The sequence below is a fragment of the Protopterus annectens genome, chromosome 6.part0 (genome assembly GCF_019279795.1).
Source record: "Protopterus annectens isolate FY-2018-M chromosome 6.part0, PAN1.0, whole genome shotgun sequence".
Lineage (NCBI taxonomy): Eukaryota > Metazoa > Chordata > Ceratodontiformes > Protopteridae > Protopterus > Protopterus annectens.
Window position 1 is genome coordinate 1193139146 of NC_056737.1, and position 24711 is coordinate 1193163856.

The following is a 24711-nucleotide window of genomic DNA, read 5'->3' on the forward strand; positions in this document are numbered from 1 at the left end:
GTGCATGATGTGCTGCTATGGAGGTATGATGTGTACTGATGGGGCTGGTAGTGTGCTGTGTATGATGTGCTGCTACGGCGGTATGATGTGTACTGATGGGGCTGGTAGTGTGCTGTGTATGATGTGCTGCTACGGCGGTATGATGGTTACTGATGGGGCTGGTAGTGTGGTGTGTATGATGTGCTGCTATGGCGGTATGATGTGTACTGATGGGGCTGGTAGTATGCTGTGTATGATGTGCTGCTACGGCGGTATGATGTGTACTGATGGGGCTGGTAGTGTGCTGTGTATGATGTGCTGCTACAGCGGTATGATGTGTACTGATGGGGCTGGTAGTGTGCTGTGTATGATGTGCTGCTATGGCAGTATGATGTGTACTGATAGGGCTGGTAGTGTGCTGTGTATGATGTGCTGCTACGGCGATATGATGTGTACTGATGGGGCTGGTAGTGTGCTGTGTATGATGTGCTGCTATGGAGTTATGATGGTTACTGATAGCGGGATGATGCAAGAGAATTCCTTCTATGTTTCATCTTGCAGGTTGTACTATCAACTGTTGGAAGTAGTTAACAGTCAGTAAGCATAAGACATTTGCTACACTGTCTTAGAGAAACTAATGGAAACATACTGGCCGCTGATGGGGAGAGAGAGAGAGAGAGAGAGAGAGAGCACACTACTGATTTATGTTGACAATGGATGGTGGACTAGGGCTTGTGTAGTACTTCAGTATTGGAAGACACTACTGTTGGACACCCTGAAGAATTACAAATGAAGTATTTATGCAGATACTCTGAAGTTAGGTTAGACAGTAGTTAATCAAGCAGTACTTATTCAAAAGAAAGAATCAGCTTTGTCAAGAATGATGAATAGTGGGGATTCACCTAACTGGCTACTACCTCGTTACTACTAATGTTGGTCTTGCCACGGCTTCGCACTGCTGGAATACAATGTCTCTTGGCTTCTTCTCTCAACAGAAGCAAAACATTAGTACTAATCCTAAGATGAGAAACAGGCCAAATCCTGTTTGGTGATCAGCAGTTGTTGTCCAATATAATGCTGTGGTCTCTAGGCTTGTTGTAGAGTTTACCTGGTAAGTGCCTTGAATACCAACCAGACCAATCAGGAAGGTGTCCCACCGCCACTCCACAAACACACACATGCACACACACACACACACACACACACACACACACACACACACACACACACACACACACAATCTCTCACACACACACGCACACACACACACGCACACATACACACACACACACACACACACACACACACACACACACACACACACACACACACACACACACACACACACACACACACACACACACACTGCCCAGTCAGAGACAGTAAGGAATCAATACCCTCTGCCCCTTTTCTCTCCAGGATCCAAACAGGAGCAAATATCCCAGGCTGGCTCCAGTGAAGCACTTATCAGGTTTTCCGGTGATGTGCAGTCTCTAAGAAATTATGTCCCTCACCTCCTTCTGTCACCAAGAACAAAACAGCAGTTTGAATTCTAACATTATTAAGGAAAAGTGGAATGTAGACCCTTCGGTGATCGGTAGTCTTGCCCCAGAGGTCACATATTTTAAAAGTTAGAAGGAAAAAAAAACATGGATAATACCTCAAGAATTGCACTGTGCACTAAGCACTTAAGAAGATATGAAAGAGAAGGTTACTGGAGCTTTAGCAGCCTAAAGAGAATGCCATTAATTTTAAAAGAGAAAAACATATTAGATGGGGGGGTGGGTACTCAGTATTCTGGCTGAATAGAATGCAGTGGGAGAGCAAATACATTTAAATAGCCCCTTTCTTAGAGAGTGCTTTTATAAAATGATAACTTTATGCTGACAACAGCCAAATAAAGTGGAGAAGGAACTGTCACGCTAACATAAAGGGTGGGCAACTAGGGAGACAGTGAGTCTAAGAACACAACAACAGAAGGGTGGAGAACATTTTAATTTCTGTATGAAACACAAGAGTTACAGCTCTGGAATCTTTCCTAGCTTAAGTATGCAGTAGAAAACAGAATGCAGTTAAAACACAGTGCAATGAAAATACACCACAATATGCAAAATAGAAGAAAGCACCTAAGTAATAAAAATGCAAGAAAACAACATAATAAGAAATCAACATTTCTCTCACAGAAGACTATGGCAGAGTGTGAGCTTTTCCAGTAAACAACTGAAATGTTATATTTCTCCCTTTAAATACAATGTTTAGTTCTTAGCTCCTCCCTGAATTCACAAGTGATTAACCTTAATATACAATGACTGGCCATTAATATTCGAAAACAAGCACGCTGATTAGCTAGCCCAACCACCATGCCCATTGCAAATCCCACAATATACCAATGGAAAGAGGTCCGGTCACCCGGACTTCTTTCCATTCATATATTCCATAACTTTTATTGTTTTTTAACAAAAAATAAAAAAAAAATTCCATAGTCCAGACGCCGGACATACCAGAGAGGCAGCATGGAGGAAACACAAAGACAATCAGGTGCGTTATTTAAAACTAAAGACCCGTACCTGATTGTCTTTGCATTTCCTCCATTCTGTCTCTGTCTCCTACCTGTAATGTAGCCGAAACTTTTTTTTTAATTAAAAAAAAAAAAAAACGGAGCAACAGAGACTTTCTTTTCTCCGTTGCTTCATTTTCAAAGCATTGATGCACTGGGTATACATGGGAATGCAAGCTCCATACGCATGCGCAGTACATCAACACAAGGAAACAGTATACCACCACCAGCGGAAGAACAGTAATGTGCCATTATACAAAGACATTGTTTATGAAAAGTAAGTAATTTTTTTCTTAAATAATGACATTGTATAATAGCAATAACCGACTCCGTGGTTGTGGTATATTGAAATTTGCTCACGGTTGGCTTTATTTACTCACGAGGGCAAAGCACACCAGCCGTGGGTAAATCTTCAATATACCACACCACGTCGTCGGTTATTGCTTAAGTAACTTGTTTCAACTTCTGTGAGACTCACTAGAGACACAGCTCTGAATTATTTCCTTTCCCTCACAGCAGCCCACGGCAGAGTCAGCTCATTCAATAGCTATGCTTTGTAGATGCATTTTTATGATTCAGTAGATGACCTTAGCAGGTAATCTGTATGGAAAAAAATACTCTTGTGGTTTCTGTTTAAAATGATTTCTGCTTCTGAGGAGTACTGTACAGCACTTAACAAAATGGTTGTATTTTCACATGACATACAGTGTTTCCCAGGAGACTGACTGGAAAGAAAGCAAAGGTCTTCAAGGAGATATTCAGGACTCCAGCAGTTCAGGAAAAAGAAGAAATACGTGGAGCTTATGAAGAACGGCACCACCTGACAGATATGTGGCTGAGCCAGGTGTGGAAATAAGGTACATAAGGAAAGCTGGTCATGGAATCTATAAGTCCCAAGAAGTTATCAAAGAAAGAATGCAAGAAAAAGTGGGAAAATGGAACAGGGACCTAACAAATAGCCTGAAAGACCAGTTGTAGTAGCAAAGAACAAAGTATCTGAGAAAGACTAAATGTTTCTGAAAATTGACTCAGCAGATTATACACAGAAACTCTACCAACTTGCAAGGTAAAGAAAAAAGTATAAAGAAGTAAGTCAACAGACGCCATTCATAAAGGACGCCAGCAATCACCTGCTATCCAGCCAACAATACATGAAAGGCAGATGGAAGGAGTATTTCCAGCAGCTTCAGAATGAAGAAACCCCCATAGAACTTGTTCTGCCTTGTACACAGCCTACAACGAAAGAGAGACCCCACCCTAGAAAAAGTAAAAACAGCACTAAGAAACATAAGCAGCATTCTCAGATGATTTCACAGCTGATATGTTTATAAAGGAAACATAGGTAATTTATTTTATTTATTATTTATTTGATGTTTGTTTACCAGGATAGTATGACTGGGCACATGCCCGTTTGCAGCAGAGGCCAGGGGGGAAGCCCCAATAGCTACAAAAGAGAACAAAACAAACCATACAATAAACAACTCCTACAGCAGTTGTAAGTACAAAGGAACACAAAATATACATAAAAGATAGTTGAAAATACATTACTGGTAAAGCATTTACAAACAATGGATGATGCAGGATTTTTTTAGAGTGACGTAAATTTGGTTTACATTATCTAGGTAGATGTACCCATTTACAGTATGCAATACACACTGTATAAGGTATTACTGAGGAGTTCAGGAACCAAAGAGGAAAATTAGGGTGAGCGTAAGTGACTTAGAAAGAATCTGGAGAGACAACATAGGATATAGCTATTGGTGAAGTAATAAGTGAGATGGGTGAGGTTAATATCAGGAAGTGAAAATAATAACAGTAAAGTATAATACATGTAAATGGAAAATGGTAATATGTTTATTTTATTTTGTATTAATGTATGTGTGACTGTGTCTTAAGTGATTATTTAATAAAGGTGTTTTAAAACAGATGTTGGGCGAGTTAGGGGAGAAATGGCTCCTGAGGGTACTCATAGCAATATGAGAAGAAAGGATTATCTTGGATGACTGCAGAACAGGCATACTAGTACCAGTGTACAAGAAGAAAGGGGTCATCTACAACTGTGGGCAGTACAGAGGTATCAGACCCCTCTCACAATGTAAGAGAGTGCTGGAGACGGTAATTAATAAAACAAATATGCTGAGTAGTACTAAGTAAGACGGGACCCGAACAGTTTGAATGCAGATCAGGATGCAGTATAACTGACTCGATATTTGCATTGAGAGAGATAGCAGAGAAGAAGCTGAAGATGAGGAAAGAGTCGAACTGGGCATTTCTAGACTTGGAGAAAGCATATGACAAGGCAATAAGCAATGTCCAAAAGAATGGAACTCAGCGATAAACTGCACAGTAGACACAGTAAAAACACGAACCAAAAATAAAAGCTGTGCAGAAATGCAGAGACACCAACAGCTAAAACAGCAATGTTTTATTTTATAGCTCTAAGCGCTTTCACATCCTTCGGTGCTTCCTCAGACAATACACAACTTGAAAAGAGCAACTTAAATAGATCCTGTGCAAATTCAAACAGACCAATAAAAATTCACCTGTCATTAATGATTCATACAAATTTAAAGAGATACTAGATAAAACAAGTATAAAATACAAAATGTCACTAAAACATAGACATAATAAGCTCATTTCTTAGGCAGCTTATGCCCTTTTAATGCTGGTTTAATAGAAACAGTATCATTAAGACCGGAGCCCAAATGCGCTCCCAGACTAAATATCCATTTCATTTCCATTGTATCAGTATAAGCATAGATATCCCCCTGCCTAATGTTACTATGTATGACTTGTACTACTTGAGACAAAAATGAATGTGCAGCACCTTCAGTTACAGTATGCTTAGCTAAAGCACTATGCAATAATTATTTCCTTGTACAGTAAACATGATCCCTTATATGCTCACAAAGTCTTCTATTCGTTTTTCCTACATAAAATTTGGCACATGTAGAACATTGGGCCAAATAAATCACGTTCTTGGTGTTACAATCAGCCTGCACCTTAAACTGCCAAGTACGTTTGGTGTCCGGGTGTGTAAAATATTCTTCCTGAGTGATAAACTGACAAAAATTGCAATTATTGCATCTTGTCAAGCCTTTTAAAAAAGTCTGTTGACTAGTTCTTTTATTCGGATAACATAATAGTTGCTTTAGTGTATTCTTATTCTTGTAGACCACTCTCGGACGTAGACCAACTATTTCTATAATGTCCTGATCCATGTGCAAGATATGCCAATTCTTATATAACACATTCCTAATAAATTTGACATCAGAACTGCATGGCAAAATCAAAGGTACCCCTTGTGTATTCCTACTACTATTCCTATTAGGCGTTTTCATATCAGAAAAATAGGGACTGGCTTTGCCGCCCATTTTTCCTCATAGTAGTACTTATAGCTTTGGATACAGCATTCTGTTCATATCCCCTGCCCACAAACTCTGACTTGAGTATTTCTAGATTCTCTTTTAAAATGTCATTATTAACTGTTAGCCTAGCTACTCTCAATGTCTGTCCATGCACTATACTAAAGAAAACATGTTGAGGATGCATACTAGTTCTGTGTAAAAAAGAAGGACAATAACATTCCTTACGATACAGTTCTGTAGTCAAAAAACCCTCACTATTTACCGAAACCACGACATCTAAAAATTCTGTGTTGGTTTTAGATATCTTGTGTGTAAAACACAAAAAACTATTACTATTATTCAGACGTCTTATAAAATTCAAAAGTGAGACCTCACAGCTTCCCCATACAACAAAAGACGTCATCTACAAAACGTCTGTAGAAAATAAGGTCTGTGCCTATAAATTCTCTAATATTATCATATTCCCACTCTGCCATAACCAGATTTGCATAGCTGTTGGCACAACTGGTTCCCATTGCCATACCTTTCCGCTGCCAATAGTATGCTCCTTCAAATACAAACACATTGTGATCTAAGATGACTTCCAGCAGATAGCAAATAAGATCTACATGTTTCTCATCAAAGGCACTATCCCTAATCAGATACCTCTTAATCATACCGATGCCTTCATTATTTGGAATGCAAGTAAAAAGAGCTTCCACATCCATGGATACCAAAATGTTAGATGGACAGAAAGACTTTCCAAATTCCATGTATAAATCGTATAAAAACTGCTGAGTGTCTTTCAGAACTATACAATACTTATCAAGGACTGTTCTTAATTGTTTATCTATGTATATAGATAAAGGCTCAGTAAGCCATCCAGAGCCAGATACTATTGGCCTAAAACTATGAACCATCGGATTTTTATGAATCTTGGGTAGGCCATACAGCTTTGGTTTAAGAGGAAATTCTACATTAAAATAGGCATATAGCTCATGTGTAATGAGTCTCATACAAAGACACTCATATAATCCCATAAAGACCTCTTGTTGCATTTTTCAATAGTGCATAATTCAACAGATTTGTATGTCAAGGAACCATCTAGCATACTGAGCATTGATTGTACATAGTAATCATTATTCAGTACTACAACTGGCCCACCCTTGTCGGCAGGTCTAACAATAATACTCTCATTATTTTGTAAAGTTCTGAGTGCTAATCATTCACCCTGACTCAAATTATCATGCATAACCTGTTTACATGAATTAAAATAACTGCACAAATCATTTTCACAGGCTTTCACAAACACATCTAAAGTAGATGAAAAATTAGGCATAAAACTACTAGGTATAGTAAAAATATTTCTATGAGAAGTACTCATATTACCAAACATCATACGTAAAGCAATATTCCTCGCAAACAATCTAAATTGCAGTAAAGTCTCATCAACATTGCCTGTAATGGAGGGCACATAGCCCAAACCTTTAGTTAGTAAAGAGATCTCAGAGGCAGTCAAGGAACAGTCAGACAGGTTCCACATTAACAGTGTACAGTCGCCCACATCTTCTTCAACGTATGTCCGTTGTTGTGGTGCGATATATCTTTCCGCCTCTGACCTGTGCGTATATTGTCTCTTTCATGCACAGATTTGCTCTTTATGTGAAAAGGAAGCGGTAAAGCTGGTTCACCTGTATTAAAACTACTTAATTGTTCTTTCCTCCTTACCACTGGTTCATTCTCTACGGAAATGTCATTCAAACTTCTTCCTTCAGTTGGTTTGTCAATGACCACAGAAACCTGGGACTGGATAGGTTCTGTCCGACCAGTCGTCACACTTCTCTCGGACTGAGGATTGGTAGACTCATGGTTTTCAGTCAGGTCCTCTATATTACCACAACTCGTAATAGGCTCACTAGACTCTTCACTCCTAGGCCAAGCGAATACACGTTGATTTTTAAAATCATCCAGGTCACGAACCAGTTTCTTCTTTTTGGTTAGCAACAATTTATTCTCATAAATTAATACTTTATCAATAGTGGCATGTAGAAACACATTGGTTATATCAACAGATGTGGTTCTCAACAGTTCTTCATATTTGAGCTCAATGGAGACATTAAGTTCATTTTCAATGGGCAGAAAATAATCAATAATTAGCTGCATATAAGCTCTGCTTGTATCAAGATTAATCTTCTGCCATTTAGCCAATAAATCAGGAAAAGCATTTCCATATGTTGGCATGTTTAACACTTTAAGTCCTTTAGGAACTATATTCATTTTTAAACATGCTTCCATGTGTTGTCTCTGACACTGTAGCCATTTACTATGAAACAAATTATTCTCAATGTCTCTCATTAGCAATTTTGTTTGTACATTAACATCCACTTCAGTGGTATTCTGCTGACCTGCACTGAGTTCCATGGAAAGAAGAGGATTCGTACGAACATTAAGACAGTTCTGCAGTCGTTCATTACCAGAGCCATTGCTCTGTGTAGAGCGATTCTCATCTAAACCATCCAATGTATTGTCTGCCATGTTCACTGAGTATCCAACAAACCGATCAAAAAGATCACAAGCAATGTCCAAAAGAATGGAAATCAGCAATAAACTGCACAGTAGACACCGTAAAAAACACGAACCAAAAAGAAAAGCTGCGCAGAAACGCGGAATGGAAATGAAATGGATATTTAGACTGGGAGCGCATTTGGGCTCCGGTCTTAATGATGCTGTCTCTATTAAACCAGCATTAAAAGGGCATAAGCTGCCTAAGAAATGAGCTTATTATGTCTATGTTTTAGTGACATTTTGTATTTTATACTTGTTTTATCTAGAATCTCTTTAAATTTGTATGAATCATTAATGACAGGTGAATTTTTATTGGTCTGTTTGAATTTGCACAGGATCTATTTAAGTTGCTCTTTTCAAGTTGTGTATTGTCTGAGGAAGCACCTAAGTGTGTGAAAACGCTTACAACTATAAAATAAAACATTGCTGTTTTAGCTGTTGGTGTCTCCGTGTTTCTGCACAGCTTTTCTTTTTAGTTTGTGTTTTTACAAGGCCATAAGTAAGCTGATTAGGGCAGTACTGAGGTGGTTCAAAGTCCCAGAAACATTGGTAGAATTACTGCAGTTTATGTACAAGGACCTGTTAGTAAAAGTATGAATAATGTTTGGACTTAAAAAGGGGTCCCCATTGAGAGTAGGGGGGTGCTGCGAGCACAGTGCTATTCATACTGATGATGGAATACATCAGTAAATATGACAAAAGGAATAGATCAACAAAGCACCTGTATGCAGATGATGTGGTACTACAAGCAGACACTGGACAGGAACATCTAAAAAAATATTGTACACTTTATTCATCTGCTTTATTGTAATTGTGCTCTTTATACTTTATTACCTTATTTTTGCTGTGTGCTCTTAAGTGTTTTATTCTGCTGCATTTATTACTGCTTGTTAGCAGCCTAATTAAATTTATCTCTTATTCTAAATGTTTTAAGCTTTGGCCTTAGCACTTGTGCTTCAGGCCAGTTACTTTATATTTAAGAAGGTTCTTGTGGTCTACACTCTTGTGGACGAACCCTTAACAAAAGCTTCTCACTATAAGTCTGCCCAAGCATTTGGAACATAATGTCTGGACAATTCTCATCACTTTCTCCTGCCAGCCTGGTCGACATGAGCATACTGAGACTGTGTAGCAACTGCCTCATGTTTACTGACATCCCTCTTTTCCTACCATATAAATCTTCCACCTGCGAGAAAGGCATGACGTCAGTAACCTGAACTCCAAGCTGTCTCGTGCCTCGGTCAATAATCTGACAAAGAGGAGATTGTCAAAACAAACACCACACAGTTCACATCACATAGCCAAGCACAACACACACACACACACACACACACACACACACACACACACACACACACACACACACACACACACACACACACACACACACACACACACACCTATGCAAAGGTCCTCAATAAAAACTTACCTAAAGAGCAGAGACCTCCAAAACACACTCACAAACATTCCACACACAACACCAGACACAGTCAACACACCAGTGTCCCACAAACAAAACCCTTAAGGCAAAACAATAAACCATCACAATGCACAGGACATAATAAACCAAAAACACTAATCTCTGGTGACTCAGTTGTGAGACACACTGATGTTCCCCTCACCAGGCTCGACAAGGAAAACGTCATGGTCAGTTGTCTGTCTGGTGCCAGAATCCTCCACATCACACACGCACTTAAGTCTCTGCCCAACAAGTACAAGTATGACTCTGTCATTCTACATGTTGGTGTGAATGACTTAAGTTGCACCTCCCTGGACTATATGAAAAGAGACATGATTGAATTCTCAGAGCATGTGTTACAGGCAGGTATGACCCTAGATCTAAGCGGCATCCTACCTTTGCCTAGAATAATACCACAATACCAACAAAAAATAATTGACTTCAACAATTGGCTTAATTTCTGGTGTCATTCCAAGGGTACCCAGTATCTGTCTGCCTGGGATGACATGGTCGACAAGCCTCGATGCTTTGCCAGAGATGGCCTTCACATGTCACAACTGGGTTTACAGATCCTGACCAAAGCTCTTGCCTCCCCCATTGTGCCGTTTTTAGGCAATGTCCCAGAGACAAACCTTCTGTCATAAAAGATTAGTCAAAAAGCAAATTGAAGGTGATGCTGCTTAACGCTAGGAGCCTAAACCTAAAAATGGACTCACTGGAAGCCCTCCTTGCACTGGAAGATGTTGATATCTGTATGGTCATGCAAACGTGGTTCAGGGTTGCGAAGAACACCCCTGCCTTACCAGGCTATACTGCATTCCACACAGTCTGACCCCAAAATGAGGTCAGGAAGACTAAGGGTGGTGGAGTCTCTATCTTCATCAAGGACAGGCACACCTCCAGATTGGTTTGCCAGCATGATGCACTAGAACTACTCCAGGTAGAACTGACAGATGGCAAGACACACATCCAAGTTATAGCTGGCTATAGACCCCCCTCCATGACTCAAGACACCCACTCCTCTTACCTGAATCTACTAGACTCCACCAAGGTACCCTCTAACACCCTGATCCTTGGTGACTTCAACTGCCCCAGCACAGACTGGGTGAAATATTCTTGCACTAATGCTCAATGATTCCTTGACTTCATCAGTTCTAATGCACTAGACCAGCTCATCTCATACCCCACAAGGGGAGATAACATTGTGGACTTGGTTACCACCAACATGACTGCTGCACCACCCCCATAGTATGTCCTTCCCTGGTTACATCAGATCATCGGACTGTCTCATAAGAAGTTTTTAACCCACCCAACCCCCCAGCTGAAATCAAGATAATAAACTTCTCAAAAGCTGACTACAAACTCCTAAGGGAGGTTATCTTTAGCTTCACACTACTGCCCCCCCCCCCCAAGAGGATGCAAACAACTATGCTGAACAGTACACCAATGCAGTTTACAAGCACCTGTAAAACTGCATGGACTTAGCAATACCCGGTAGAACTAAAACCTGCTTTTCAAGGAAACACAAACCTGTTTGGTGGACATCCTCTATCAACAGGCTTTACAACAAAAGGAAGAAACTGTTGTCCAAGGGTAAGAGGGAACGAATTCCAAACTGGAAAAACTCCCTCCTTAGCTTTAGCAAGTGAATTAAATCACTAGTGAAAACCTCCAAGGCCAATTACGAATCAAAATTAGCCTCCATATCAAATGGAAATGATAACGTTTTCGTTTACGTCAGGAACCTCTGTGGCAAAGCCCAGATTTGTTCCGAATTAGTACTTAACAGTATCACATACACTGATCCTGTTGACTTAGCCAACCTGCTAGCAGATAGCTTCAGCACAAACTTCACCCCCCTGTCCCCCAAGGCCCTTTTGACATCCCTGATACTTGTGCTGCACCTCACATCTCCATAGATCAAGTGTTACAGGCCCTATCCAAGGCAAAAACACAGCTTCCATGGTTTCTGATAGTATCCCAGGATGTGTTCTGCACCATCTCCAGCAAGAACAGGCTTTGCCATTGAGCACCCTATTCAACCACAGCCCAAGTACTGGCTTCATTCCAGCAGAGTGGAGAACTACCATTGTCATTCACTTGCACAAAGGTGGTGCCACTACTGACCCTTGAAACTATCACCCCATTAGCTTGACAAGTCTGATCTATAAAGCCATAGAGCGTATTATTATGGATCTCATAAACAAGGACATAGGCAATCTCCAAACACTTGACCGCACCCAGTTTGGATTCGACAAGGGCAGATTTTGCCTGTTGAACCTGGTCAACTGCTTTGAGACTGTCACCAAGAATGTGGATAAAGGAAAGTCAGTACATACAGCTTACCTTGACTTGTCCAAGGCCTTTGACACAATCCCCCACTTCAGCATCATCAAAAAGCTAACACAACTTGGCTTAAATCCCTATCTCATCAGGTGGATGGTCAACTGGCTCACTGACAGGACCCTCAAAGTCAAAATAGGCACCTGCACCTCTGACAGTAGACCTGTCACTAGTGGAGTTCCCCAGGGATCTGTCCTGGGACCCCTACTGTTTGGCATCTATTTCTCGGAGGTACAGGAAAAGACTAAAGGCCTGTGGCTGACCAAGTTTGCATACAACTGTAAAATGGGTGCTGTCATTGACTCCCCAAATGATATTAACATACTGCAAGAGGGTCTCACAGCAACTAATGACTGGTGCCAAAGTCATGGCTTCAAGCTGAATGCAAAAAATGTATCATCATACAATTCAGAAAAAACATGACCCTTACGGATTACCACATCATCGGCAACCTCCTAAGTGCACAACCTGTGGTGAGAGACCTGAGCACTCAGGTTGATAACAACTTCCACATTCGACCATTATGTAGTGGCAGTGGTCAGAAAAGCCTTTTACTTGGTTCACCTCATAAGTAAAGGGACTGCATCCAGAAAAAAGGAGGTTGTTACCTCTCTGTACTCCTCCCTCATTAGACCAATAATTAAGTATAAAACCCTGTTTAGGATCTACCTCTGCAAACATCTGCACCAACTGGAAAGACCACTAAAATACCTCACAAAGAGAATCTATGACCTCCAACACCTGTCCTATGTGGACAGGCTCAAATCACTATCATTCTACTCGGTGTCATACAGATTTTTCAGGGGAGATCTGTGTCTCGCCTACAAGGCAATCTCGGACCCTGCCCTACTAGAGATGCTCCATATCCGTAAGTCTAACTCCTTACACACTACCTGCTCAAAAGGCCTGAACCTAATATGTGACATTAACAAAACCTGCTGGAGAGACAGGTTTGTCTCCCAGAGGCTGGCCCATCTCTGGAATAGACTTCCCATACACATCAAACAGACAACCTCACTGACCCTCTTCAAACACAACATTGATGAGTGGATGGGAAATCACACATTTGTCCCAGGGGGTCCAACTCTGTCCCTCATTGACAGGGGTGACAGGTGCTAACTGAGGTTTCCTTTGGGGAATAAACTCTTGGCTAGCCTTGTAAGGGCCCCAGGGGCATAAGCCTAGTAACTTCCTATGATCCTATGATGGGACCGGAATGGAAAACAAAAGGCTCATGGGATAAAACTGAGTACAAACAAGACAGTGGTCATAGTCACAGATGGGGAAAGAAAGGAAAAGAAGTTAAACAGTTTAACAGCTTCAAGTATCTGGGAGGGGTGGTTGAGGAGAAGGAAATCTGAATGAGGAGTCCAGACCAAGAAACAGAGGTGCTGCAGTCAGCTGACACTGAGTGTCAGGCGTAGCCCATGAGAGACGTATGTCAAAGATGCTGAAAAGTGGGGTGTCTAAAACAGTAGTATGACCAGTGCTTTTGTATGGCACTGAAAGTGGGCAGTAAATACAGACCAGCTAAGGAAGCTCGAAGTCATGGAGACCAAGCCAAAAAACAATTAAACAGGATAAAAAAAATACTACACAACAGTTCAAGAAAAGCACCAAAATAACACACAAAAGGTTTGGGGAGCTATCAACCAATTACTAAAACCGAGCCAATCCACCACCATAGCTCCATCCACAGCAAACCCCACTGACTGTATACCCTCACAATTTAATACACACTTCATCAACTCCATTCTGTCCCTTATTAAGAATTATGTCCCCTATTAAGAATGACAGCAACACCCCTTAAACTATCCTTCCAGATCTAGAAACTAATCTTAATTCCATTTCATAAATTTGATACAAACTTCTATAATAAAAAAATACCTATTCAAACTCAAACCTTCTTCCCTTGCAGCTGACCAACTCCCCTATGAATTTCTTAAACTGACCACATCATGTCCTACTCCTGTTCTGTATCAATCTTAATCAACCAAACTATAACAGAAAAATACATCACTAAACTCTGGAAGGTTTCTTACATAATCTACAGAATTCACTAATTACAGGCCAATCAAAATTCTCTCACCCATAGCAAAAATGCTTGAAAAATGTGTACATTCACAACTACTAGATCTTCTCAAAAAAACAAAAAACAAACAAAAAAAACCCAACCTCCCGTCCACATCCCAGCATGGCTTTAGACCAAAGCATACTACAACCGCTCTAGTTAGTTTTATTAATACAATCAACCAGCATAGAAACAATAGCCTACTTGTCTCATCCATCTTTCTAGGTATGTCAAAGGCCTTTGATACAGTTTCACACCAGAAACTTAATGATTTGGCTGTACCAAACCTTTCCAAATCTGCCGTCACATGGTTCACCAGCTATCTTACTAACCGTCAACAGGCAGTCAGGTGGCAAAATGAATTTTCAACTCTACTAACACTCTGCATGGGAGTACCTCAAGGGTCAGTCCTTGGTCCACTCCTTTTCTCCATTTTTTCAAACAAACTCTGCACAGCCACTCAACATGCAACCATAATCCAATTTGCTGATGATTCCATGCTAATATTTGCAGCTCCCTCTCTTACTGAACTCTGACATAAAACCCAACAATCCTTCCTAGATATCAATCAGCTCTTTTTAGACATTCAACTTATTCTCAATCCAACAAAACAAAACCTCCACAATAGCAAAAAAAAAAAAAAAAAAAAGACTGCAATCCCTCCGTCATTATCTATCATCGCACAGGGCACTATTAAAACCAGTACGTCACACTAAGCTCCTTGGGGTTAAACTGACAAACCCCTGGCACTAGTAATCAAAAAGGTACACTTTAAGTTAGGCTTTCTATATAGAATTAAACCCTTTCTAACTGACACCACCAGGCATTCCATCTCTAAAACACACTTACTCTCCACCTCTTATATGCTTCACCAGTATTTACAAATCTAAGAAAATCTAACTTAAATAAATTGGTGTGCTGCTATAATAAAATAGGTGGATTTGCTGCTAACCATCCATGCAGATTGCATCACTGCTCAGCCCCACACCAGCTTAAATGGTTGCAACTTCCTAGTCTATTCCCCCTTAATCATCTAGCCCTAGCACACTCTACCGTGCATCACACAGGTAACTGTCCAGGCCTTAAGGACCTTGTTCAACTCCATACCAACTGTAGAACACTAAGGCCCTCCCAGAAACTCCTGCTGAAGGTAACCAAGTCCTATAATAGCCATGGTGACTCCCTATACTCTAACAAAATATCAACACCTTGGAATATTATCCAACAGAATACAACCAACCCATCTAAATTCAAGGCACTGCTTAGACAACACCTAAATAACACCTGGCACTGCTCCTGCGCTAAGCCAGGCTAAACTTTCTGCCCTTCTATCCCTTTATAATGTTTGTCTGTTATTACAGGGCCTCATTTTTTCCAGTTATGTAGCTCTATTTTTACTGCCTGCTCTGCAGATGTAAAGCTTTTTTGCTTATTCTTTTCTGCCTCTCTGTTACGCTTTTAACTGGTAACCCTACCTCACATTATGCCATAACTTATCCACTCTATAGCTCCATTACCAGAGCATTTTTTACCTATTTTTGTAATGTACCTTCTTTCTATCTCTGTTACTACTTTATGTAATTAACTTCATAAAAATGCTTATAATGTCTGTATCACTGTTAAAATTGTAACATTTCTGTATTGATCATAATACTTTGGAGCTTTTCTCTCCAGGCCTCTGCTGAAAATGGGCCAACAACCCTGCCGAACGTCCCCAATAAACACATGTAAAATAAATAGATAAATAAATGTGTGCCTGAGATGGGTGGTAGGATGCATGCTATGGGACAAACAAAAATGTCAACATCAGAGCAGAAACCAAAGTAGCTCCAACTGCAGAACCAATTGCAGAAAGGACAAACAGGGTAATTTGTCACATGTGCAGGAAAACAGAAGATGGTTTGGTGAGGAAGATTTGGGAGAGAGTGGAAGATGTCAAATAGAGATAAGGATATCTGGGCAAAGGATGAATGGATTGCATGAGGAAAGCCTGTAACAGAAGGTAAGGGAGTGATACTGAAGGGACTGAGGTGGTGATAGTTCATGCAACACACTGTGTAGAAAAATGGAAAAAATGTGGTTGTTGTTGATAATGATTATACACAGCTTCCGTTTTGAAGGACAGTTTGTTCTGTATCAGAATCTGCTCTTGTGGTTTCTGCATACAATTTTATTTTATGATTTTCAGTGAACAATTTTCCTCTATTGTATCAATCATGATACAGTTTTAAAAATTATGTTCTAAATGCCAGCTGTTACTGCCCCATGTGTATAACATGCATGTTATGTTCTAAATGCCAGCTGTTACTGCCCCATGTGTATAACATGCATGTTATGTTCTAAATGTAAGCTGTTACTGCTCCATGTGTAAAACATGCATGTTATGTTCTAAATGCCAGCTGTTACTGCCCCATGTGTATAGCATGCATGTTATGTTCTAAATGTAAGCTGTTACTGCTCCATGTGTAAAACATGCATGTTATGTTCTAAATGCCAGCTGTTACTGCTCCATGTGTATAACATGCATGTTATGTTCTAAATGCCAGCTGTTACTGCTCCATGTGTATAACATGCATGTTATGTTCTAAATGCCAGCTGTTACTGCTCCATGTGTATAACATGCATGTTATGTTCTAAATGTAAGCTGTTACTGCTCCATGTGTATAACATGCATGTTATGTTCTAAATGCCAGCTGTTACTGCTCCATGTGTATAACATGTATGTTACGTTCTAAATGCCAGCTGTTACTGCTCCATGTGTTTAACATGCATGTTATGTTCTAAATGCCAGCTGTTACTGCTGCATGTGTATAACATGCATGCTATGTTTTAAATGCCAGCTGCTACTGCTCCATGTGTATAACATGCATGTTACAGGGTACTTATACAAATACAAATATTGTGTCAGTTGTGCTGCAGCCTGACCTGAACTGACACACACATAGTATTAAAACATACCTTGAGATATTATTTATGTCATTCAATCCAGTCATGTGATGCTCTGCTGTCGCTGTCGGACAGATAGCACAGAGGATTACCACTGTGAGGTGTTAATGTGCTGCTTCCTGTAAGGTGTCAGTGGAGCTCAGAACTGAACCCCAGACCCTGGAAGCAGAGCTCTTAAACACTGAGCCACCATACTGTCATAATAAACAAGTAAAAAAGAAATAAAGTAACAGAATTAAACAAACGTGCTGTGCAAGTGTAATCATGTATGTAGATGTACACCTGAGCAGCTGCATTGTTAATATCGACAGACACTGCAGCTCAGTAGGTACGTACCTCAGCAGTAAGGGGTGTCATCAGAACTAGTGACAGACTCGTGGCACTCAGATTCCTGTGTAAAGATAGAGCACTATGCATAATCTCAGGCTATGCCCCATGGCAGAGCTGTGATAGTGAGGAAAAGACTGCATTCAGACAGCTGTTTTAGGACCTACTAGATAAGGCAGGACAAAAGGAACTGGTGTTGATAATAGGGGGCCTGAATGCCCATGAAGACAAAGAGAACAGGATATGAAGACTGCCTGAGTCCACATGGGTGGGGCAACAGAAGTAACAAAGGAGAAGCCATTCTAGATTTCTGTCTGGCAAATGGCTTGATGGTGGCCAACACATGGATCAACAAAAGAGACAGTGACAAGATCACATACAAGAGTGTTCAACATGCAACTCAGGCAAACGTCTGACTAGTAAGGAAAGGGCATTGGGGTAGAATCAGCGATTGCAAACTCATCCCCAGTGAAACAGTCAGCCCACAACATAAACCACTGGTAGTCACAATCAGCTACAAGCAGTGGTCAGAGAAAGTTCTAAGGTCAACAGAGACTAGGCTGAACACCTGGAAGTTGATGGAAGTCTCGCCATAAGAGTTTGAGGAATTACCCAGGGCTCTAGCACCTCTGGAAGAAGAAGACATAAGTACAGCTGAAGAACAATGCCAGTGTCTCATGACAGCATGTGTGGGAACTACAGAACAGATCCAGTGTCTCATGACAGCATGTGTGGGAACTATAGAACAGATCCAGGGTCTCATGACAGCATGTGTGGGAACTACATAACAGATCCAGTGTCTCATGACAGCATGTGTGGGAACTACAGAACAGATCCAGTGTCTCATGACAGCATGTGTGGGAACTATAGAACAGATCCAGTGTCTCATGACAGCATGTGTGGGAACTACAGAACAGATATGTGGTAGAGCCAGGAATGGAAATAAGGTGCATAAGGAAAGCTGATGATGAAATGTCGACTCCAGGAAATTATCAAAGGAAAGAAAAAGGGCATAAAAAATGGGTGATAGAAAAGATAGATCAGGCAAGAAAGAATGCAGGTTTGCTAAAAAAAGCTAAGAGACTAGTTGCAATAGCAAATAACAAGCCATCACAGGTACTCTACCAGCTTCTGGAAAGTGACTCAGCAGATGGTGCAAAGAAACTCTATCGGGTTTCAAGAAAAAGACAGAAAAATAAAAAAGAAAGGCATACATCCTTCATAATGGATTCCAGCAACAATGTGCTCACCAGCCCAAAGGACATCAAAGGCAGATGGAAGGAGTATTTCCAGCAGCTTCTGAATGAAGAAAACCCCATAGAAGTTGTACTGCTCCAGGCACAGCCTACAATCAAAGATAAAGTGGAGTCCACATTAGAAGATGTAAGAATCACTCTAAAGAAAATGAAATTAGGAAAAGCAGCAGCCAGCAGGGTCAGATGAGGTCACAGCAGATCTGATCATGATATTGGGTGAGGTAATCTGCTCAGCCAACAGGATCAGATGAGGTCACAGCAGATACGATCATGCTATTGGGTGAGTCAAGCTGCTCCGGTGGTGTAGAGGGATAAAACCCTAATTACTGCCAAACCAACCCGGGTTCAATTAGCAGCTCAGGCAACTACTCATCCTGGAGGGTGCTTATTGGTAACACCCCCTAAGGGGAGGCATGGGCCAAAAGACGGGAGTTGCTCTCAGATGTAATCAGTGAGCATGTTAATAGGCAGTCAGCTAAGGATTTATGGGGGAGTGTCAGATAGGATAATACTGTTCTTGTTGACACTTCTGTCCATATGCAACATGGGGACCTTTCCCATCCAATTGTCAAGGTTTTGTTTGAATAAGATCAGGGATGAACTCTGTTTACATGGACAGGGAGGCTATCCCACATTGTGAGGATCCTTTGGGAGACATAGCTGTCTCTCCAGCATGTTCTGTTTATGTCGCAAGAAAATTATAGACCCCCAAATCTAGTGTTTCTGGTGTGGTTTGTTTTACACATGCAACAGCACCATTAAGGCTCTGTCTAAGGAAGCCCTGTAAACCACACAAAGATCCCCTATCAACAACCCATAGGGGGCTGACTACAGAGTCAGAGTCTTTAGGCAATCAGTGTAGGACAGGGTATTCATGCCCTGAATTGTCTTGGTGAGAAACCTTTATGTCATTCCAACTGTTGCAAATGTCTGGTTAGATACATGCCAATGGGGATATTTTATTCAATGACAGGTTTGATAAGGGCTGACTATAGTGATACTGTAACTTCCTTAGACCTAGATGCCGTACCTTTACCTAGATGTTGGGTGACATAGAATGATTTTCTTATTGTCTTAGCTATATATTGGTCAAAGGCAGACTGCTGTCTGCTTGTATTCCTAGAGCCCTTACTACTGAGTTGACTCTTAAGGGCAATTTATTGATTGAGTAAGTATTTGCATTGACAGTTTCCTAAAGGGTATTATAATGTATTCTTTGGTATTACGTTTTAAGCCATGGCTTTGGCACCAGTCATTTGTCTGTGTTAAATCCACTTGCAAGATGTTTGTGTTTTGGGGGAATCTATAATAGCTCCCAATTTCATAGCTATCTGCGAACTTGGTGAGCCAGAGGCCTGTAACATTAGCTTTGACTTATGAGAAATAGATGCTGAATAGGACCAGGTTCAGCAATGAGCTCTACCATACTCCAGTGCTGACTGGTCACTTGATGGAGGTAGTCTCACTGATCCTGACCTCTTTGGGTCCTGTCTAACAGCCAGATGACAATCCAGAGAGTTATTTAAGGTTTATGCCTAGCTCAAAGAGCTTGTCAACAATGCTTAAGTGGGGTATTTTATCACTTGACTTACTCAGGTCAAGATATGCAGTTTGCACTGTTTTACCCTCATCCATTGTCTTGCTGACCTTCTCAAAGAAGTCTAAAAAGTTAGGTAGGCATGACCTTCCCTTAAGCCAAACTGAGATGGGCCAACTATCTGTAGGTTGCCAATGTCCTTGTTTATCATTTCCATGATAGTTTGTTCCATGGCTTTGCATATTAGGCTTGTTAGACTGATGAGTCTGTAGTTCCATGGCTTGGTTGATGGTCCTCCTGTTGCAATCCACCTTATCCAGGGGCATTTACTATGGTGGTGTGTAAAGATTCAGTGTCATAGCCTGTAGCTAAGTTGAGATTAAAAACATTTGAGAAGGGGATCAGCAGGGGCACACTTGACACTACTTATCAGACAACCCAGTATATTGACAGGAACCCATGGAAGAAGTACTTTTGGTCCTTGATAGAGGCTTAAATATATGACTTTTGGCAATGAGGGGTGGATTGAATCCAGAAAGATGAGTGGGAATGATAGTTTCAAGAGAAAAGGTTTGTTTGGTAGTATGTTTGTAATGTCCTCCAGTTGTCAGTGGGAGGCACCATTGTGGAAAAGCTCAGAGCAGTGATATGAATTGCTTGTTAGTTTTCTAAGATAAATGAAGAAAGACGTGTAGTCAGTCCATTCCTTCAGTGACTAATCTAAGTTCAGGGAATGCTTTGTTGCCCTTAATAGCTACCTTCAGCTTCTTAGTGGAGTTTTTATATTATCTTCATGGTGATGGATTCTGACCTTATAGAATACTTTGATCAGGTTTTTCTTTTTGTTGTAAAGTTTGTTTATATTATATATTATATTACAATGAGAGCAGGCTGTTAACAGGTGAATCTGGTCCATGTAGTAAGCCTGTTTCTAGATTGGTTTTAAAATGAAGTAAGTCACTTACACTGACAGCAAGTATTTGGAATCAGGGCAGACTTGAAAGCAAATCTTTTGGAAGCTGGACCCTTGTGTTTTTCCCCATGGAAATAAATATATTTATTTAAAAACAATACAATTGCTTTACCACTGCAAGCCTAATGTACACATTGGCAACCCCATCATTTATATTAGCTTGACATCAAAGTACACATGAAATTATCTGAAATGTTAGGCTGGAATTCCACCTCCAAGGCCTATGACAGCATAGTCCAGAGATGCAAAATGCCATGATCCATGGTTACTTGATATCCATGCCACATAAGAAATTACCCTCCATGTTAGAATTACCAACCCCCTCAGTTCTTCTTAAGGTATCACCATTTCTAAGTTGTTGGCTTCTGTAGACTGAACCATGTAGCTGCCATTTAAAAATAATTAACTATGTCAATGGTTAAATTATAGCAGTTCATTATGTTTTAAAACGCAACACACTACAAAAATAGAAATGTACTACTTACCAAGATTTACGTTTTTTAATGCATCCAATGAACCTTCAAATAATTCTTCAACTGTGCAATTGAAAAACATAAGTAAAGCATTTCAATGAATGTCTATTGAACAGTTAAACTCATAATGCATTAGCTTATACCACACAGTGTAAGGGTTGTTTTAATATATATTTATAAATTGATTGGTATTATTACTTTTCTATTAGTATAATCCTTCATTTACAAATATTCTTTTTGATTAAATCTGATAGTGTCATTCCTGTAAAGCACATTTCAGCTGTGAATATAACTTCCTAATAATATACATTATTACTTGCTTCTGTTACAGTGTAATACTGCTGTGTAACATCAGTAATCCATTTTAATCCATTAATCATATGCTAACTGGCTGCAGAATACATTAACATTCATGTTAAGCAGATTCCAGCTGTGACTATAACTTCCTAATAATATACATTGTTACTTAATTCTGTTACAGTGTAATACTGCTGTATAACAGAAATAATCCATTTTAGTCCATTAATCATATGCTAACTGGCTGCAGAATACATTAACATTCATGTTAAGCAGATTCCAGCTGTGACTATAACTTCCTAATAATATACATTGTTACTTAATTCTGTTACAGTGTAATACTGCTGTGTAACAGAAATAATCAGTTTTAACCCCTTAATCATATGCTGACTACAGAATACATTAACATTCCTGTTAAGCACATTTCAGCTGTGAATATAACTTCCTAATAATATACATTATTACTTGCTTCTATTACAGTGTAATACTGCTGTGTAAACTGGAACAACGAAAAAACACTAACAAACTCAAAAAAAAAACAAAATACCACGACACAGGAACCAAGCAGTAAAATAAAATGTGAAGTGTTTAATTAATATCCACTTTTCGTTCAAAAATCACTGAACTTCTTCAGACTGACATCAAACAACAAAAAAATAACAAAACCTTTTTATACTTAATTAAAACATCGCATGTTGCATTTAAAAGGACCAAACAGCTGTCAGGAAGCACTTAACATCACTGGTGGGGAGTGTTCTATGAAACTCTTAAAGTACTACTACATACAAGAATGTCAAAAACTTGTTTATATAAATAGTAAAATACTGAAAATAGACAACTCTGTAAAAACTAACACTACAAAGAAATATTAGCATGTCAGATCACTGAAAATGAATAATAATAAAACCAAAAACGAAAAAATAGACATAAAAATAAACACATCAACTTTAAAAATGTCAAATGACAAATTACCTTTGCATACTCCTTAGCTTCAGAATACAAGCTAAACTAACTCTGTCATTAAGCCCCGGCCACCTGTAAGAACAAAGTTTTAACTGCCAAAGCAGTTCTAAATGCTCAAGCAGTAGCTGTAAAGGGCCCCCTCTAATGTCAAAAGATACCTGTCCTAACACCCTAAATGTGAAACTTTGTTGAGGGTTGTCATTCACGTGCTTTGCCAATGCATTTTCAAACTTCTTCTTCTTGATGCTGTATATATGTTCATAAATTCTTTCATTAAAACCTCTGTCAGTCTTGCCCACGTAAAACGCTGGGCAGGACTCACAGCAGGCTAAATAAACCACTGAACGAGATGCCTGACAAAGGGGGTGGTTTAGTATTGATGGACACTTGTGATTATGAGAGTCGCCTTACTCACATGTTAATGCAGGATGCTTATGAACTTAATACCGCTTATAGATGTATTCATGTTTTTTGAATGATTTATTTGTGGAGAATGTGATTGAACAGGATGTTTTGAACTATTTAACTGTTTTGTCTCCTAGGATTCCATCAGCGTTTGGTCTGCCTAAGATCCACAAAGATGTTTTGGACCCTGCTATGAGACTATTAGTTAATGCTAGGGGTTCTATCACTTACCCGCTAGCTAAATTTGTTGACAACATTTTGAAGAAATATGTCAAAAAGGAGACACAAATCTGTAGGGATTCTTGGGCTTTTTTGAAAGCCATAAACGCTATGGAATACAAGAGTGGGCATAGGTTTTTGACGATAGATGTAAAGGACCTTTACACATCCATTCCACACGATATGGGCATTGACTGGGTTACTGACCATTTGTTGTATCACAAGGCTAGTAGTAGTGAAATTAGATTGGTACAGGAACTTTTGGACCTCATTTTGAAGTACAATTTTGTAGCTTTTGGAGGTGAGATTTATTTACAAAAAACTGGAGTAGCTATGGGCTCACTGGTGGGGGCAAGTTTCGCCAATTTAGTGATGGCTGAATGGGAACATCGATTTGTTTTCAACCACCAAGTGGGCCCGTTAAAAATTGATTTCTACACCAGATTTTTAGACATCTTTATTTTGTCGGAAGTTACCCACACTGATGTGGAGGCCTTCATGAATCACCTCAACTCTAGTACAGCCTTTTTAAACTTCACTTTTGCAGAGTCAGACTCCAGAATTTCTTATCTGGATGTCGACCTGCATAAGGATGTGTCTGTTGGTACTTTTAAGGCCAACATTTTTCGGAAAAGTTCCTACTCTAATACCATGTTACATTACACCAGCGCACACCCTAGTCACCAAAAAAGAGGGGTATTAAAGGGCCAATTGGTGCATGCCTCCCAGATGGTGACTGATCATCGATCTTTTTTAGAAGAATGTGAATTCATTAAGGGGCTATTCCTTCATAGAGGTTATCCAGTTAAGTTTATACATGAATTGGTCAGTGAGGTCCAGTTTAAAAGAGAGAGGGGACACTTACTATATTTCAGCACAAGTACATACAGAAACAAATAAAACACATACCATATTACTCTTCTCCAAGTATAAGCTGGGGTCAAGCCCCCCTGCACCCTCCATGGGGGGGGCTGCACCCCCACACCCCCTGCTA

The 24711-nt window shown here is 40.0% G+C and overlaps 1 long non-coding RNA gene across 1 annotated transcript in view; it reads right to left on the bottom strand.

Annotated features, from left to right (window-relative positions):
* The window catches only part of LOC122804098, a 77658-nt gene extending 55761 nt beyond the window's left edge, over positions 1-21897 (bottom strand). The window contains exon 1 of the long non-coding RNA XR_006365177.1: positions 21846-21897. This is a non-coding gene — a long non-coding RNA (uncharacterized LOC122804098). The remainder of the gene's footprint in view (positions 1-21845) is intronic.
* Positions 21898-24711: the final 2814 nt, after the last annotated feature.